This window comes from Manis pentadactyla, chromosome 7 (assembly GCF_030020395.1).
Source record: "Manis pentadactyla isolate mManPen7 chromosome 7, mManPen7.hap1, whole genome shotgun sequence".
In the NCBI taxonomy this organism is placed as follows: Eukaryota; Metazoa; Chordata; class Mammalia; order Pholidota; family Manidae; genus Manis; species Manis pentadactyla.
Genome location: NC_080025.1, coordinates 109,038,890 through 109,059,242, shown reverse-complemented (window position 1 = coordinate 109,059,242; position 20,353 = coordinate 109,038,890). Strand labels below are relative to the sequence as shown.

Below are 20,353 nucleotides of genomic sequence, written 5' to 3'. Positions count from 1 at the left end.
AATGTTGTCTGGACACAGACATCCCTAACAAAAGGGAGGATACTGGTGAGTGATATGTCCTGTCCCTGCTTCAACAGGCTTCTTCTCCAAGTTCAGCATCATTTGAACATGAGGAAGGACAAATGGTAAAGAGAGCAGGTAGGTTGGACAGGCAGATAGACAAAGATATAAGACAGACAGAGCTAGGAAGAAAGAGAGAAAAAGACAAAGGGAAGGAAATAAATAGAGTTGGAGGCATGAACAGAGACAGACTGATGTACAGGCAGACCTCCCAGGCTGCTCCCAGACAGCCTTCATGCAAGCCAACGCCTAGGACTGTTGTGGGCTAAACTGCATCCAAGATGGGTTTTTCCTCCCAAGCACTGCTCCCCTGCAACACTCCCCATCTCCCCTCCTATCCCCCGAAAACACACCAGCCCTCTAAGATGCCTGTGTTGCCATGTGGGAGCCAGCCTGGGATGGCAGTGACAAGGAGATGCTTCAGAGAGTTAGACAGGAAGAAACAGACTCAAGGAAAGGGAATGTGGGTCATCAGCCGTGGAGAGAAGACTAGGAAGAGAGAGAGAAGCTGGGTGATGCTGTGACAAGGGTGGGTACCTCTGGGAAGCCATTTTCACATGACAAAGCAAACCTGGGAGTGGGCCTGGAAGAGGGTGGGAGAGTATCTCCCAGTGCTGCTTCAGTTCCCGGGGGGCCAGGCTTTCCGGGAGGTGGGGTGGGGGCCTTTTTCCTGCTTTATATCTCAAGTGGCAGTACTCCAGCTTTTAGGGCTGATCCTTCCTTTTAATATTTAAATGATAGTGGCTTATATTTAAGAAATACATGCTTAAGTCTATAGAGCTCAAGAGTTGTTTTATTCTGCAACGGATATGTCTATGATGCCACGAAAATACACAATAAAATAAAATAAAACCTTTTTAAATACATAGAGAAAGAGAAACAAAGTAAATAAATTATAAAAATCAAGAAAAGAGTGGGTCAAGACCCTTGCCGAATGGATGGGAAATGGGTGCCGTCCCTGCATCCCCTGGGCCTTGCTGGCTCTGATTTTCTGAGCTGGCCAAATCCTCTCATCATTTGTCTTCTGTTTGCTGGTACTCCCTTCTCCACACCTCACGTGGACCCACACACGGACTCTCGCCCCCTCCTCCCTGATTCCCAGAGAACCCTGCACAAGGCAGGTGAGCCAAGATCCTGGGCCAGTGGTTGGGGGCAGGGCTTACAGTACAGAGCATCAAAGGACATACATGAAAATTAAACATTTTTAAATCAAAATTTGCAAACACTATTTGCCTTTATAGTTTTCAAATGAGTAGTACCTGTTAATATCTTATTTGTATAGTATAGTGATATTTTCAATAGAGTGAGACAGCTGAAGGGTGGCCATTGCTGTTTCATTGCTGGAGGGCCAGCTTCAGGCTTTTTGCTCGTTATCTCTTCTGCTCAAGACCCATCCTCCTGTCACAAGGCTCAGCTGATTCTCTTTTCTCCTTTACCTTCTTCTTCTCCCTGTCCACACAAACTTTGAATTCAGCTCAGTTTCCTATGCAGAAACATTCAATTCTCTGATGTTCTGTTCCCTGCTTCCAAACTCTGTGTCTGATTGTGGAGTAGGAGAGGGAGCTGCACTCTGTAGAGCCACAGGTCTATGAATTCATTTGCTTAAGCAAAAAATGATTTGACCCCTGGGAGCAATTATGTTAGCAGAGGGCAGAAGCATCAATGCAGTGTTTATTTTAAATAGCAATTAAAAAAATTCTTCCTACACCAAACTGTGGCTTCATCAAAAAAAATGTGGCAATCAGCAGCAATTTGTATGGGAATGCTGTCTGCAAAGCCTGCAGCAGAAAAGCAGTGCTCTTTAAAATGAGCTGTAAGAATGCTGCTGTCATCAGATTTTCCTGGGTCGCTAGCTGGAAGAGACATCTGAGACAATGTGAAGAAGGCTACCCCACCCCATGCTCCCAGCCCGGTGAGCCGCCCAACTAGCACTGTGGCCCTTGACCCGGCCCTCCCTCTGACAGCTCTCCTCAGTCTGTTTTAGCCCAGATCTGAACTCTTTTTTGTGGGGGGGCGCAAACTTTCCTTCCTATGCCAAGGTCCCAACCTACTCTGGATCGATCCTATTCCTGGAAAATCTGCTTTCCTTGCCCTGTCCCCATGCTGTCGAATCTCTTAGGCTTCATATGAGCGTGATTTACAGAACTCTGTCCCTCACATCATTTTGCCAGAACAAACATTCACAGGCAACATAAAATCCTTAGAAGCATCATCCCTGCTCTGTCATTTATTCCTCTGCCCTCCCAACTCCTTCAAGATGTTTCTTGTTTCTTGCCAGAGCAGCTTATTCCAGCTTTTCACTTTGAGGGAAGCCAGTGCATTCTCTGCCTTGCTTCTGGAACTCTGGACCATCAGAAAGAACCATGCGAACATCACTGGTCCAACCAAGACCAGCCAAAGGCCTCTTTCTTCTAGACAAGACCACCTTGGAATCTTTTGATTGCAGTTAAAAATAAAAAATAGAAACTTATTCAAGGGTCTCACTTTCTCACCCTCTATTGAATGAAGTACTAGATAAAATTTAAATAGCATCTGCACTCTTGGACAAAGGAGGGCTTCTTCAGCCACAGAGCCTCCAGGCCCCAGACCTGCAGAGGGCCCCCGTGAGTGCACGCTGGTCTTTGAAGCAGCCAAAACTCTGTGAGTACCCAGCCCGACCTTTTTCAGGGCAGGATGGCCATCTCCACCCTCGTTATTTCACTCAGGCCAGAAGTTATGATCATAATCTTATTTTACCAGATTTGGATTGCTATGAGGTAAAGGTCATCCTAATTTTGGTAGAAACATAGAAGCAAGTAAACATGATTTCCAAACAAATGGACTTTGAGCCTAGGGTTTGAAATATTCTTCTTCATTGTAATTGTAATTGCCCTGCAAAGGAACATTTAGACCTTGTACCTTTCCTTAAAATATGCAACTAATAGTCTCTGCCTGTTAATCCTATCTGCTTCCCTGGGAACTGTAAGTGATGGAGCCAGGGGTCTCCTGTAGCAACCACCTGCCAGCAAGTGGTACTGTTCTAAGAAGATCATTTGCCTTCCTTGAGAAACCCCTGCCCTGGTGCTTTACAGGCTGTGGATAAAGTGAAGGTTCCTGTGGCTAGGATTCTCACCTGGCCCTGGTTACTACAATATGTGTGGGCAATACGTTGTTAATGACTCTATATAAAGAGCTCTGCCCAGTGCTCTGGGTGACAAGATGGCTCAGCTGCAGGGGAGCAGAGTAGAGACTGGAGTGGTGGCAGCACGGAGAACAGCTGTGTGGGTAGAGAGGCCCAGAGGCAGAGACAGGCTTGCTGCATGCAGACTCGCTCTGAGTGGATGGGATTCTACTGATTGACCAATCTAGTGATTGACATGAAGAACGTTCTACTGTCATTTCTTTGGTCACATTGAATCCATACAGAACTTGCCCGGGGCTGAAACCCATTGTCAAGACACAGTATACTTCTGTGTTCTGCCTCAGTGACTGGTCGGGGACTGGTGACCTCTTCATCCTGAGCAATCAGAGTCCTTCCCAGGGAACCGAGTAATGGAAGCTCAGGAGAGACGGCCCTTTCCTCTCTGGAGGTAAGACTGGGAAAGTGTGAGTCCAGAGCCGTCAGCTGCCCCCAGACCCACTGCATGTTCCAAGCCCACCTGCAGGTGGAGAGAAGGGACCCAACACAAGAGAAGCCAAGGTGAGTGACACAGGGCAGGGGTGGGCATGAGAAGTACCCTGGGTACAGCCCTCTCAAGGTTCTGCTTTTAGGTCGTGTTTTTCTTTTCTGATGTTAATTTTGACTTTCTAAACTACTCTGATCTCCCCAGTAAATATTTTTATGCTTATATGAACCTAAGTTGGTTTTCTATACTCGGAACTCAACGAATCCTGCCTAACAAATGGCCCCAAATTGATCTTGTGCCAATGGCCCATCCTCAGGAGACTGTAACACGCTCTCCCAGGAGCAGCAGCTGCCCTTTTTCTCCCTCATATTCCTATAACCTAGTGCATTCACAAAACCCTCTGAGTATCTCTTTTGGGAATAAGCAAGATGAAGTAATAATGATAACAGCACTGATTTATGGATTTCAAAGCCCTTTCACATACCTTGTCTCAAACATCAAGAATATCCAATCTATGGTATCTTTATAGTAGAAAGTTGATGTTTATCAGACATCACAGCCCAATAAAAACATCCTGTAGACCTTTAGCTTCCTTCCCTCTTCTTATCTAATCTTAATTTGGCTTTCTAAGCAGGCTTCCTTACTGGGGAAAGAAGGAGCAAATGGCTGGGAGAAAGAGGGGAAGGGTGATGAAAATATTTGGTCAGCTTGGTTGCATTTCCTAAAAAGAAAATTATCTGGTTTCTGTTGTTGAAGACAAATCTCAGGGCCTCAGGTACCTGGGAGCCCGATCCCCCAATGGTGACCTGGCAACAAAGTTCAGGATCCACGAAGCTGAGGCCCCAGTGCTTCATTCACTCATTCATTCAATAAGCTCCAGGCGAGCCAATTACATACCACGCATTATGGTAATTGTTGTTATTGTCTGCACTCTCAGGAGTTTACAACCTTTTACAGTGGTTTTCAGATTGACTTGTACCCTGGAATCACCATAGCTTTAAAAAATACTGCTACCTGAATGCCAGCCCCGAGATTGTGATTTCATCAGTCTGGGGTGTGGATATGTGGAGCTATGAAATGTCCCCAGGTGATTCTAAATGTGCAAACAAGTCTGAGAACCCCTGGTCTGGGGGTTAGGGGATAGGTGAATAAGCAGGGAAATACTACAAAGGGTTTAAACACTTGATGGGCTGGAACTAGATGAGACCCTCAGCCCAGGCTTGAAGACCCTGAGAGCCTTCCCTGAGGAGGCAGCTGAGACCTGAGGGATCCTGCAAACTGGCCAGGTGATAACATTGGGAAAATGGGGCAGAAGGGTCTTCTGAGCAAAAAGAAGCATAAATATCATAATAAAATGCTGTGAAGAGAGCGGGCCCAGTATATTGGAGAACAGAAAATATCCTTACAGCCAAGGAGAGACAGGAGGTGATAAAAATTGAGCTGCAAGAGGTGAGCAAAGATCAAAACACAAAAATTGAGGTTTTCAGATGTAATTTTGAAGGCAAATGGAGACACATTTATGAGGCATGCAGCAGGAGCTGCAAGGGTCAGCTGTGTTAGAGACAAAGCCCTCTTTTAGCTGCCACTCCTCAGAATGACTGCATGGCCATGCCTACAAGTAGGGCCAGCCTGGTAACAGTGTGGTTCATGTGGATTGCTGATTGTGTTAATGATTTAGCCTTTCATCTTAAAATCTCATCTGTGCCTAGTTCTGGTATTTCATGTATTTATAGGCTTCTTTTTCTCCCCAGGAGATCAAAGCAGCTGCACCATTTCATTAACCTTCCCTCAGCTCCACTGGAGAAGATGGTGAGGTAAATTATATTAGGGAAAATATTAAACACTTAAAGTTTGAAAGATTTGCCAAAAAGTCAGTACGATAAGCTGAGAAAATGCCAAGTTCTGGGGCTGCCTTTTCCTCTGATTCTTAGGCTCCAATTTATCTCTAAGATGATATTGTGGAAAGGAACAGGTCAGCTTTGAGCACTTCTGCAGAGAGGGGCAATGCTGAGCTTCAAGCTAACCTACACGTAGAAAAAAATCAGAGGGGAATGAAATTGCTTTTTGCTCAGGAAACTCTTCCAATTTCAGTTCCAGGGCAATAGTTAATTCATGAACTGAGCTGTGAGAGAAATGAATACACTGCTTCCCAGAGGAATAGGGATCTGGCCAACTCTCCAACTGCTAATACAGGTTTGAGGCTATTTTACATTTGTCCTCATGTGGGAGAAACTAGATATTACTTACCTAAACCTAAAACACTTTGAATTGGTTTTGACCTAGTAGATTTTTGCTAATTCAGACACCACATGTTGAGGTTGGCCTGTTTATTCCATTTTGAATCAATTAATTGTGTTTCCCAACAAACTGCCAGCAACTGTAGGCCCAGATCTGATTTTCTGCTGCTTTTACCTGAAGTTCCTTCTTACCTGATTTCCTAAAAAAGAGGGTTCGAGCTTTCTTTATACCTTTCAGTTCCAGCTCTGAGCTCAGCCCCTTGCCTGAGTTCAGACAAAGAAGTCAAAATATAGATTAAACCAGTGCTTTTCAAGCTGTAATTTACCCCCAGATCACCTGGGAATCCACGGAAGTGCAGACCCCACATTCTGCATTTCTAACAAGCTCCCAGGTGGTGTCCATGTTGCAGGTCCATGAACCACACTTTTTCTCATTATGTTCGGAAGCTCTGAGGAGATCTCTCTTCTCAAAACCATCTTTGCCGTCAGTCTGCTTCAGTTTCTATCACTAGAGAATCACGTGAGTCTTGAAGGCTTTTGCCCTTCCAGCATCTCCTTGTTAAAGCCTTTCCCTGGAGGATTTATTTGATGCTCCCTCTCAGCTAACAGTATCAGGGATTAGGTTTCAGTTGGTTGAAATACAAACCCGAATGGAATAAATAAGGCCTGTGGATATTAAAGAAACAAAGGCAGCCAGAAACAAAGAAAGGGACTTACTGATGATACAAACTTCCCCAATGAAAAGGAAACAAACAAAAGTGAAGCCATTCTTCTTGTCCTCACAGGAGCTGCAAACCAGAGAACGTTACCTAGAACACGCTGGAGAGTCACACACAGCCTTGGAGCTCAATCCCACTCTGTCCAAGGATTAGGGTTGGGGACAAATTCTGTAGCCTTGGGCATTAGTTTCCTAATTTGTAGAATGGAAGTGACAATACCTGCCCCATCCATCCTGAGTTATTGTGAGGCTTAAATGAGATCTTTAAACTCAGATATTGCCAAGCACTTAGTATGGTAACCCTAATAGTCACTCAAAATATAATCAAATGTAACTAACTATGCCAGCAAAGTCTGCAAAATTCAGATTAGTAGAGGACTCAAGAAGGACTTCAGGATTTCAGGCTTCAGTGGGAGGTGAAGGGAATGCAGTTTATTCCACAATTTGCCCTCTTACATCTCGTTCCATTTCATCTCTTAGTCTTGGATGATCTCTTCCTCTACACCTTTCTTTAATGACTGGTCAGTCTAATTTACTTGCAGAGTTTCCCCCTAGGGAAATGTCATATTCAAGAGGAGAACCACCCCCAGGAGTCATTATGGATCTATCTTGGTATACCTTACTTAAATAAAAGGCAACACTGGAAATTGATTTCTTCACTTGCCATTTAGTAGCTGACTTTGGATTTCCTGCTCTGTAAAGTGGGAGCAAGAATAGCTATCTCAGATGGTTGTTTTGTAACTCAAATGAAACATTGTATATGGCCCCTTAGTAATGAAAAGTTACAGTCCCCCTCTGCCTCAGAACCCTCCACCGATGTCCCATCATCCCATTATGTCAAATGCACAAATCCCTTAGGAGAAAATAGACCAAGGGAAAGATTGATTATAGCCTGATTTCTTCATTTTTTTTTCCATACTTGAAATGCTCACTCTTGTCCTTTTCATCCTTATCCAAGGTGAAACTGCCAATCTTTCCCTCAGCTGTAGCTGCCCAAAGAATTATTGGAGAAGCTGAGTTGAATGTGATGTTTCAGGTCTGTTCTTTTCTAACAATAGGTCTAAATGGGACAAACTGAAATTTCCAGGGAGCTCAGCATCTCAGCCACTCATCCTCAGGATGGGAGCTTCTCATGGGAAATGAAGTGTTAGGGACACACTGGCAGGGGCACAGGGAGGCCCGGAGAGGGGCTCCCGCTCCTGCTAGAACTCAAATGACCCCAAGCCAAGAATCAGATGCAAAATTGCCAACATATGCTTTGTTTCCCAACAAGTGATGTCTCAATTTAGACTATGCTGATTTTTCTAAAATCCCGTTTAATATAAGTTTCGTTTTATATGGGCTAGCAGATGGGGGCTGCAGAGCAGAACAGCTGTACAGTATAAGTCACTTTGTAGGGTGACAGGATCCATGTATCTTAGAGGGGTAGTGAGCTGTTAAAAAAAATTAAAAGAAAATCAGGTCAACACCTAGGTGTTTTGAAGGGGAAAAACAATAATTTGAAAATCTAGGGGTTGTTCATCTGATTGTTTTTTTGAGATAGGAAATGAAGTATTGAGATACCACTTAGATAGGACACCACCTTATCAATTCTTTCAACCTCTCTGGGCCTTGGTTTCCTCATCCAGAAATGAGCCTGTTTTGGGTGGGAGGTGACAAAGAGATTTCACTTTATGTGAAACTCTAACCTGAGGCAGTGGCTACTATGAAGACAGTCCTGATGAATCTGTAGCTCTAGCTAGACTGGTGTCACAACAGATATAATACCTGTCACAGGTGTAGTAGAATCAGTTACAGCCATTCTAACACCTGCAACCATCTGAATCAGATGGTCTCTGAAATCCCCTGAGTTATTCAGTCTAATGTACCCACCACAGGATAAAGGGCACAGTGGAACTGTAGAAGATTAGATTGGGGAGCCCAAGAGAGAGAAGACTAACCTAGAGATCACTAGGGATGGTAGCTTTGGCTAAAAGATGTCCTGAAGTTTGGCTTGCCTTGCCATAAACACCACCTGCAAATCCAAGCCCAGGCGATATGTATGACACAGAGACAAAAAAAAAATGTATTTTTTTAAACAACAAAGATATAGGTTCTCCTAGTTCCTTGACTCTCTTGGTACTTGTAATGGGTTGAATGGTGGTCCCCCAAAGATTTGTCCATTTCCTAATGCCCAGAATCTGTGAATATTAGCTTATTTCAAAAAATGGTCTGCATAAGTAATTAAGCTCAAGACCTTGAGATAGGCTTCTCCTGAATTTCATCCTGGATCTCATCCTAGATTAACCCTAAATCCAATGTCAAGCATCCTTATAAGAGCCAGGAGAGAAGGCATATGACAAGGAGACGAGGTGGTGACCACAGAGGCAGAGGATGGACTGATACAGTCAAGGAGGCCAAGTTCTCCCAGCCACCAGTGGCTAAACAAGGCAAGGCAGGGCTGTCCCGTGGCCTCCAGGACTGTGAGAGAGTAACTTCGCACTGTTGTAAGCCACCAAGTTTGAGGTTATCTTTACAGCAGCCCCAGGAAACTAATGCAGCTGCCGACAGCAGTTAACAGTGGCTCAGGCTGGCCGGAGATCAGGGCGGCGGCTTTGCGCAGCTGGCATCGCTCCAGAGCTTCAACACTCCTTCCTGCCTCCCATGCCCTTCAGGCTCTCTGTTTTACACAAGATCACTTCCGCAGCCCCCAACAAGGAGACCCTGCCTGTATTCCTGGGCCTCTCCACTCAGGTGCACCACCTTGGCCCTCAAATGACCTCACTCAGGCCAGCCTTGACCTTGACCAAGTTCTGTAGTTGAACTCAGCTACCAGCCTCATCATTTATCAACATTCTATTCAAACTGAATCCTCCTGGCCATGTTGGAGAACATACTCTCAAGCTACACTTCCTCGTTTTTACTACCCCCAAATGACAGCTCACAACTGCACCTAAAAATATTGTGGAAGCTCTGCCAGCATTTGGCAGCTGGGGAGTGGTGCAAGAGAAGAACTCAGAAGTGAGTGAGCTCCCTTTAATAGTGTTTAATAAGGAAACTTTCCTCTCCAATTTGCAATAAATAATGGACAAAGGGGCCATTTCTAAAATTTCATCTCTATGGCCTCAGAATTTCAATCTACAGGAACAGTAATTCACATAAGAACAAAGGGACCAAACTTTGGATTTCTTTTGATGTTATTGTCCCTGCCCTCCCATTTTCTAATTATGTGTATTATTTGCTCATATTGAGGAATCTGAGCTTCCCCATATAGCAACTCTTTCCCCCAAACTCAGACTATGCACTCTCTACCTCTTCTTCTTAGTTCATCCCATAGTGCTTCTTTATACTGAGACCTTGCTAGGAAAAACAGCAAGCTGTTTCTGTCCCCACCAGCCTGCTCCTTGTCCACCAAAAGCCCCAGTCTTATCCTCCTTGGTGTGCTGGCTCTGTGTGGCATTTTAGGCTCTGGTACCTCACACCACACCCCCTCTGCTGCCTCAGCTCTGACTCCTGCCCTCCACGTGCCCATCACTTGTCCATCTTGCCATGCTCTTCTGTATCTGTAAACACCTGGCTTCTGACAGAAATGCAGGTTACAAATATTGCCTCTGACCTCCTTAGGCAAGCTTCAGTCTTCCTGATTGTTCCCACCAGTTTACCCCAACCCTATTGTAAGTGGGACCCGGACCCTGGGAAGTGTGCCTGGTCATCCGGACGATGCTCCAAGCTATCCCCACAATCTCAGCACCCTAGGGAAAGGCCTCACCTCCCATCATAATCTCTCTCAGAAGTTCACCTGAGAGATGAGTCATAGTGCCCATGAATGACTGATTAGACAGAAAAGGCTCTCCCCTTGGGACTGGAAGCCTAACAGGCCCAGGCATTCCCTTCCCCTGAGGTGTGTTCCTCACCGTCCCTGTAGGCCAAAATGTGGGGACCATTTGTACCTCCTCAAAAATAAGTTATTTCAACAAACATTGGTCAGTGTATTTGTTTGCTTGGGCTGCCATAAACTGTCACAAAGCGGGTGGCTTAAAACCAGAAAGGCATCGTGTCATTGTTCTGGAGCCTCGGAAGTGTGGAATCAAGGGCTGCTCCCTGCTGAGGGATGAGGGGCAATGTGTCCCATGTCAGTCTCCTGGCTCCTGCTGGCCGCTGGCATTCCTCGGCTTCCAGGGAGCACTCTCCCTGTGTCTTCATGTCGTATTCCTTCCGTGCCTACCTGTCTGTGCATCTGTAGTTTCCCATTTTATAAGGTCACCAGTCATATTGGGTCAGGAACCACTTTAGTGACCTCATCTATTTTGATCATCTGGAAAGACCCTAAATTCCAAATAAGGTCATTTTCTCAGGACCTGGGGGTTAGGACTCCAACATCTTCTGGGGGGACATAATTCAACCCACAACACTTAGGTCCAGTGTATTCTTACTTATGTTAAGGGTGCATTTATAAAGACCTCATATAATTTAAAGATTTCCTTAATTTTTCTTAAAGAAAAATAATAGTTGAAGGCAAAGTGGAGGAACTATTATCTCAAAATGTATTTATCCACAAACATAACATGTTTCTTTTTTTTCTTCCCAATATTTTCTCAAATATTTTCCTTTGGGAACTCACTGAATTCACTGCTTGGCCTGTCCCACTGGCTGTTCAGCTTGTGCAGTGGCATCTTATATAACTTTCACTGCGTACTTACAGATTTTCAGATCTGATTTTCAGCACCCCTTCAAACAATGGGACTTAATGAAATCTTGGATGATTTCATTATGTGGTACAAGAAGTTTTAAATGTTTAAGTAGCAATGAATATTAAAATAACAGCCCAAAAGTGACTGAAATCCCTTGCGGTGATTCTAGTGCAGGTACACATGACAGCGACCCACAGCCCACTGACCAAGGAAGCAGGGTGTTTTCATCAAGCCGCTGAAGTGACACTGTCGTCTGGCAGTAGCGTGAACAGGATATATATAATTCATATGGGTCCATGCCTTGAAGTTGTATGATTTTTTTTTAATTTGAGGAATTTTTGTTGTGGTTTTTTTTCAAATTTGGGTAACCAGTGAGACTTCATTGATATTTTCAGGTCACACTGTCTTAAATTCACAGAGTTCAAATCTGCCTTAAGTGTCACTGGCCTGTGTAAGAAGTGCCTTCCCAGCAGGAGGAAGACTGACAGAGCATAACTACTCACAGGAAGCATGGCTCGTGGAAGTTACATGTCTGGTTACTGAGGCCAGCCTGGGGTAGATTGGGAATAAATGGGTGTTAGATATGTCTCTGGTCGTCCATCTTTAAATTATTTATTCCCTTGTCCTCCCTGCCTAACTATGAAGTCTTCTTTTTATTTATTTATTTATTTATTTATTTATTTTTTTTTTTATTGAAGGGTAGTTGACAACAGCATTGCATTACATTAGTTTCAGGTGTACAACACAGCGACTCAACATTTATATACATGATATTTCTAGGTACCAGGTATCACCATACCAAGTTGTTACAATATTTTGACTATATTCCTTATGCTATACATTACATCCCGGTTACTTATTTATTTTACAATTGGAAGTGTGTTTATATATATATATATATATATATATATATATATATATATTGTGAGGGCATCTCTCATATTTATTGATCAAATAGTTGTTAACCACAACAAATCTCTGTATAGGGGGGTCAATACTCAATGCACAATCATTAATCCACCCCAAGCCCAATTTTCGTCAGTCTCCAATCTTCTGATGCATAACGAACAAATTCTTACATGGAGTACAAATTCTTACATAGTGAATAAGTTACATGGTGAACAGTGCAAGGGCAGTCATCACAGAAGCTTTCGGTTTTGTTCATGCATTATGAACTATACACAGTCAGTTCAAATATGAATATTCATTTGATTTTTAAACCTGATTTATATGTGGATACCACATTTCTCTATTATTATTATTTTTAATAAAATGCTGAAGTGGTAGGTAGATACGAGATAAAGGTAGAAAACAGAGTTTAGTGTTGTAAGAGAGCAAATGTAGATGATCAGGTGTGTGCCTGTAGACTATGTGTTAATCCGCGATAGACGAGGGCAATAAACATCCATGTATGCGGAAGATTTCTCTCAGAACATGAGGGGGGAGGTTCTAAGCCTCACCTCTGCTGCTCCCCATTTTCTCACCAGATGGCCCCCTGCGACTGTGCCTGTCTTAGGTTGTTCCTCCCTTGAGGAATCTTACCCGTCTCTGGCTAACCAGTCATCTTCCTGGGCCATACAGGGAAATGTTAAGTTGGTAAGTGAGAGAGAAGCCTTATCGTTTGAAAAGGTTAGCTTTTTACTTCTTTGCATATTTATGCCCTGTGGCTTCTATGCCCAGCATTTGTCTTGAGGTGTCTTTACCACTTGGAAGAATTATGATACTCGGTAAATTCGACATGTGGCATGAGTTCTATTTAAAGGTTGTGATTAGGTAGGAAGAAGAAAAGCTACAGAAGTAGCAGGCAGAAGAAAACCTGGGAAGATTATTTCTTTGACATATCTTCTTGTAGAGTAACTTCAGCATGGATAGGTTTTAAACGACTAATTAAATTGTGCACACACATTAACATAATAGGAATATAGTTACCTAACCAAAGCATACCTGTAATTACCAGCCATCTCCAGTGAAACCAAGAAAACCAGTTAGGCACCTTAGGCATTTGTGAAAACTTATCTATGATATGGTGGATATTGTCCGACTGAACTTAAACAGTCTGAGAGAATTCAGATAAACTAGAACACCCCATTCTTGGGGACTGTTCATATCCCATATGTTCTTTTAACGATAAATAGTCTGTGGTTGTAAGATTTTGGAGCGCTACAATTTGCACTTCTCCTAATTCTTGATTGAGTTCCAACAGTATAGATCCAGTCCAATTTTTGTTTTACTGCATGCACAGGCCAGCTTAGATATCTCCTTCATCTTTCCCGTGGCAAGTCCAGGAACTGGTGGGATGAGTGCATCTACACCTGTGACAGTGCGTGGATCTTTGTTGAAGTTTTTTTTTTTTTTTTTTTTTTTTTTTCTGATCATCTTCTGTCATGAGTCTTTCCGAGAGTGCTGATGTTGGAAGTTCTTTTTCATATCGTATCTTAGTTCATTTTTGGGGTAGCCAAATTAGGCTTTGATCCTCTGTATAAACACACACAGACCCTTTGCCTACACTTTTATATGTCCTTTATATCATTGTGTAGAACTCATTAGAGGTCACCACATAGGAACTGCATTTTTTTTTTTAATCATTAATCTACACTTACATGACGAATACTTTGTTTACTAGGCTCTCCCCTATACCAGGTCCCCCCTATATACTCCTTTACAGTCACTGTCCATCAGCGTAGCAACCTGTTGTAGAATCACTACTTGTCTTCTCTGTGTTGTACAGCCCTCCCCTTTCTCCCACCCCACTATGGATGCTAATCTTAATACCCCCCTACTTCTCCCCCCCTTATCCCTCCCTACCCACCCATCCTCCCCAGTCCCTTTCCCTTTGGTACCTGTTAGTCCATTCTTGAGTTCTGTGATTCTGCTGCTGTTTTGTTCCTTCAGTTTTTCCTTTGTTCTTATATTCCACAGATGAGTGAAATCATTTGGTATTTCTCTTTCTCTGCTTGGCTTGTTTCACTGAGCAAAATACCCTCCAGCTCCATCCATGTTGCTGCAAATGGTTGGATTTGCCCTTTTCTTATGGCTGAGTAGTATTCCATTGTGTATATGTACCACATCTTCTTTATCCATTCATCTATCGATGGACATTTAGGTTGCTTCCAATTCTTGGCTATTGTAAATAGTGCTGCGATAAACATAGGGGTACATTGGTCTTTCTCATACTTGATTGCTGCATTCTTAGGGTAAATTCCTAGGAGTGCAATTCCTGGGTCAAATGGTATGTCTGTTTTGAGCATTTTGATGTACCTCCATACTGCTTTCCACAATGGTTGAACAAGTTTACATTCCCACCAGCAGTGTAGGAGGGTTCCCCTTTCTCCACAGCCTCGCCAACATTTGTTGTTGTTTGTCTTTTGGATGGCAGCCATCCTTACTGGTGTGAGGTGATACCTCATTGTAGTTTTAATTTGCATTTCTCTGATAATTAGCGATGTGGAGCATCTTTTCATGTGTCTGTTGGCCATCTGTATTTCTTTTTTGGAGAACCGTCTGTTCAGTTCCTTTGCCCATTTTTTAATTGGGTTATTTGTTTTTTGTTTGTTGAGGCGTGTGAGCTCTTTATATATTCTGGACGTCAAGCCTTTATCGGATGTGTCATTTTCAAATATATTCTCCCATACTGTAGGGTTCCTTTTTGTTCTATTGATGGTGTCTTTTGCTGTACAGAAGCTTTTCAGCTTAATATAGTCCCACTTGTTCATTTTTGCTGTTGTTTTCCTTGCCCGGGGAGATATGTTCAAGAAGAGGTCACTCATGTTTATGTCTAAGAGGTTTGTGCCTATGTTTTCTTCCAAGAGTTTAATGGTTTCATGACTTACATTCAGGTCTTTGATCCATTTTGAGTTTACTTTTGTATATGGGGTTAGACGATGGTCCAGTTTCATTCTCCTACATGTAGCTGTCCAGTTTTGCCAGCACCATCTGTTGAAGAGACTGTCATTTCGCCATTGTATGTCCATGGCTCCTTTATCAAATATTAATTGACCATATATGTCTGAGTTAATGTCTGGATTGTCTAGTCTGTTCCATTGGTCTGTGGCTCTGTTCTTGTGCCAGTACCAAATTGTCTTGATTACTATGGCTTTATAGTAGAGCTTGAAGTTGGGGAGTGAGATCCCCCCTACTTTATTCTTCTTTCTCAGGATTGCTTTGGCTATTCGGGGTCTTTGGTGGTTCCATATGAATTTTTGAATTATTTGTTCCAGTTCATTGAAGAATGTTGCTGGTAGTTTCATAGGGATTGCATCAAATCTGTATATTGCTTTGGGCAGGATGGCCATTTTGACGATATTAATTCTTCCTAGCCATGAGCATGGGATGCATTTCCATCTGTTAGTGTCCCCTTTAATTTCTCTTAAGAGTGACTTGTAGTTTTCAGAATATAAGTCTTTCACTTCTTTGGTTAGGTTTATTCCTAGGTATTTTATTTTTTTTGATGCAATAGTGAATGGAGTTGTTTTCCTGATTTCTCTTTCTGTTGGTTCATTGTTGGTATATAGGAAAGCCACAGATTTCTGTGTGTTGATTTTGTATCCTGCAACTTTGCTGTATTCCGATATCAGTTCTAGTAGTTCTGGGGTGGAGTCTTTAGGGTTTTTTATGTACAGTATCATGTCATCTGCAAATAGTGACAGTTTGACTTCTTCTTTGCCAATCTGGATTCCTTGTATTTTTTTGTTTTGTCTGATTGCCGTGGCTAGGACCTCTAGTACAATGTTAAATAACAGTGGGGAGAGTGGGCATCCCTGTCTAGTTCCCGATCTCAGCGGAAATGCTTTCAGCTTCTCGCTATTCAATATAATGTTGGCTGTGGGTTTTTCATAGATGGCCTTTATTATGTTGAGGTACTTGCCCTCTATTCCCATTTTGCTGAGAGTTTTTATCATGAATGGATGTTGAACTTTGTCAAATGCTTTTTCAGCATCTATGGAGATGATCATGTGGTTTTTGTCTTTCTTTTTGTTGATGTGGTGGATGATATTGATGGACTTTCGAATGTTGTGCCATCCTTGCATCCCTGGGATGAATCCCACTTGGTCATGGTGTACGATGGTTTTGATGTATTTTTGAATTCGGTTTGCTAAAATTTTGTTGAGTATTTTTGCGTCTACGTTCATCAGGGATATTGGTCTGTAGTTTTCTTTTTTGGTGGTGTCTTTGCCTGGTTTTGGTATTAGGGTGATGTTAGCTTCATAGAATGAGTTTGGGAGTATCCCCTCCTCTTCTATTTCTTGGAAAACTTTAAGGAGAATGGGTATTATGTCTTCCCTGTATGTCTGATAAAATTCCGAGGTAAATCCATCTGGCCCGGGGGTTTTGTTCTTTGGTAGTTTTTTGATTACCGCTTCAATTTCGTTGCTGGTAATTGGTCTGTTTAGATTTTCTGTTTCTTTTTGGATCAGTCTTGGAAGGTTGTATTTTTCTAAGAAGTTGTCCATTTCTCCTAGGTTTCCCAGCTTGTTAGCATATAGGTTTTCATAGTAGTCTCTAATAATTCTTTGTATTTCTGCGGGATCTGTTGTGATTTTTCCTTTCTCATTTCTGATACTGTTGATTTGTGTTGACTCTCTTTTCCTCTTAATAAGTCTGGCTTGAGGCTTATCTATTTTGTTTATTTTCTCGAAGAACCAGCTCTTGGTTTCATTGATTTTTGCTATTGTTTTATTCTTCTCAATTTTATTTATTTCTTCTCTGATCTTTATTATGTCCCTCCTTCTGCTGACCTTAGGCCTCATTTGTTCTTCTTTTTCCAATTTTGATAGTTGTGACATTAGACCGTTCATTTGGGATTGCTCTTCCTTTTTTAAATATGCTTGGAGTGCTATATACTTTCCTCTTAAGACTGCTTTTGCTGTGTCCCACAGAAGTTGGGGCTTAGTGTTGTTGTTGTCATTTGTTTCCATATATTGCTGGATCTCCATTTTGATTTGGTCATTTATCCATTGATTATTTAGGAGCGTGTTGTTTAGCCTCCATGTGTTTGTGAGCCTTTTTGCTTTCTTTGAACAGTTTATTTCTAGTTTAATGCCTTTGTGGTCTGAAAAGTTGGTTGGTAGGATTTCAATCTTTTGGAATTTACTGAGGCTCTTTTTGTGTCCTAGTATGTGGTCTATTCTGGAGAATGTTCCATGTGCACTTGAGAAGAACGTGTATCCTGTTGCTTTTGGATGTAGAGTTCTGTAGATGTCTATTAGGTCCATCTGTTCTAGTGTGTTGTTCAGTGCCTCTGTGTCCTTAGTTATTTTCTGTCTGGTGGATCTGTCCTTTGGAGTGAGTGGTGTGTTGAAGTCTCCTAGAATGAATGCATTGCATTCTATTTCCTCCTTTAGTTCTGTTAATATTTGTTTCAGGTATGTTGGTGCTCCTGTATTGGGTGCATATATATTTATAATGGTTATATCCTCTTGATGGACTGAGCCCTTTATCATTATGTAATGTCCTTCTTTATCTTTTGTTACTTTCTTTATTTTGAAGTCTGTCTGATACCAGAATTGCAACACCTGCTTTCTTCTCTCTGTTGTTTGCTTGAAATATCTTTTTCCATCCCTTGACTTTAAGTCTGTGCGCGTCTTTGGGTTTGAGGTGAGTCTCTTGTAAGCAGCATATGGATGGATCTTGCTTTTTTATCCATTCTATTACTCTGTGTCTTTTGATTGGTGCATTCAGTCCATTTACATTTAGGGTGATTATTGAAAGGTATGAATTTATTGCCATTGCAGGCTTTAAGTTTGTGGTTACCAAAGGTTTAGGGTTAGCTTCTTTACTGTCTTACTGTCTAACTTAACTCGCTTGTTAAGCTATTATAAACACAATCTGATGATTCTTTATTTCTCTCCCTTCTTATTCCTCCTCCTCCCTTCTTCATATGTTGGGTGTTTTGTTGTGTGCTGTTTTTAGGAGTGCTCCCATCTAGAGCTGTCCCTGTAGGATGCCCTGTAGAGGTGGTTTGTGGGAGGCAAATTCCCTCAACTTTTGCTTGTCTGGGAATTGTTTAATCCCTCCTTCATATTTAAATGATATTCGTGCTGGATACAGTAGTCTTGGTTCGAGGCCCTTCTGTTTCATTGCATTAAGTATATCATGCCATTCTCTTCTGGCCTGTAGGGTTTCTGTTGAGAAGTCTGATGATAGCCTGATGGGTTTTCCTTTGTAGGTAACCTTTTTTTTCTCTCTGGCTGCTTGTAATACTTTGTCCTTGTCTTTGATCTTTGCCATTTTAATTATTATGTGTCTTGGTGTTGCCCTCCTTGGATCCCTTGTCATGGGAGTTCTGTGTACCTCTGTGGTCTGAGAGGCCATTTCTTCCCCTAGTTTGGGGAAATTTTCAGCAATTATTTCTTCAAAGACATTTTCTATCCCCTTTTCTCTCTCTACTTCTTCTGGAATACCTATGATTCTTAAATTATTCCTTTTAGATTGATCACTCAGCTCTCTTAAAATTCTTTCATTCCTGGAGATCCTTTTATCTCTCTCTGCATCAGCTTCTCTGAGTTCCTGTTCTCTGTTTTCTAGTCCATTAATGGTCTCTTGCATCTCGTCCATTCTGTTTTGAAGTCCTTCCAGAGCTTGTTTTATTTCTGAATTCTCCTTCCTTAGTTCTTGCATATTTCTCTGCAAGTCCATCAGCATGGTTATGACTTTTGTTTTGAATTCTTTTTCAGGTAGACTGGCTAAATCTATCTCCCCAGATTCCTTCTCAGGGGAAGATGTAGCAGATGCTGAAGCTGTCTGGGTTAGTCTTGTCTGGATCATATTTTTTTGCCTTTTCATGTTGACAGGTGCTATTGACTGTCAGCTGGGAGGGCCAAAATTTTCACTTGCTACTGGCCTTTCTTTACTGGGACAACTGCGACCCCTAGTGGCTTGTGTTGGGTAATTGCGTGTAGAGTGGGTCTTTGTGTCTTGCCTGGCCGGAAGGGAGAAATTTCCCTTTCTGTGGGCGGAATTTGTCTCAGGCTGCTTCTCTGCTTTCACAGCGCCCGGTGGGGTAATGGATGGGGGGGCTGCTTGACTGTTTGCCTCCGTGAGGGGTCTCAGAGCTGTTGCCCAGGGGGTTAGTGCACCCGGTTTTCCCTGTAATTTCCAGCTGCTGTACTGTGACCTGGGTTGTTTCCGTCAAGCTTTTAAGTCCCTGTCCCTTTAAGACTTTCAAAAAGCCCCCGCTTTTCTTTGTCACAGGGGCATCAGCTTCAGCACCCGCTCAGAGGTCTTACTCCCTGTTCCCCCAGTATCCAGGGCCCCCTGGGCACGTACTGTGTCTGCGCTCTGGCCCGGATGGCTGGGGCTGGGTGTTCGGCAGTCCTGGGCTCCGTCTCCCTCCCGCTGTGCCTGCTCTTCTCCCGCCGGGAGCTGGGGGGAGGGGCGCTCGGGTCCCGCCGGGCCGGGGCTTGTATCTTACCCCTTTCACCAGTCGCTGGGTTCTCACTGGTGTAGCTGCAGTCTGGCCACTGTCCGGCGTCTTCTGTTCTCTCTTTTAGGGCTAGTTGTGTTTGTTGTATTTTCAAAAGTATATATGTTTTTGGGAGGAGATTCCCACTGTCCTACTCACGCCGCCATGTTGGCTCCGCCTCCACTATGAAGTCTTCTAAAAGAAACATTACTTTTATTATGTGTTCTTCTGTCCTTCCCTGCCCCCAGCCACCAAAATAGACCTTGGCATAAACGCTAAGTTCTTAAAGCAAAATGACTTAAAGGCAGCATGAGCCAGTAATGCTCAGCAGTCACGCTATGGGCAGCCACGTACTGGGAGTCCTGAGACTTAGCTTTTAATCTTGGCTCTGCCACCAAGTTATACTTTCTGGAACAATTTGTTTAACTTCTCTGGGCTTCCATTTCACCATAGCAAATGGTTTTGTATGGTTTTGGTAAGGTGAGGTAATGCCAATGACAGCACAGGAGATACATGGATATTCTCTTGTAGAGACAAGCACGGGTCAAGTGAAGGGGATCTCACATCACATGCTCTCTCCTCTCCTCACTAAGCCAGTGGTTTTCCTGAGTGTCCAGGAGTGCTGTGGGCCACAGAGAGCCCTCTGGGCTGCTCCCACCAGC

The 20,353-nt window shown here is 42.9% G+C and overlaps 1 long non-coding RNA gene across 1 annotated transcript in view; it reads left to right on the top strand.

Annotated features, from left to right (window-relative positions):
- Positions 1–20,353, top strand: part of LOC118918493 (uncharacterized) — a 41,280-nt gene that overhangs the window by 7,120 nt on the left and 13,807 nt on the right. The gene's annotated exons all lie outside the window — the stretch shown is intronic.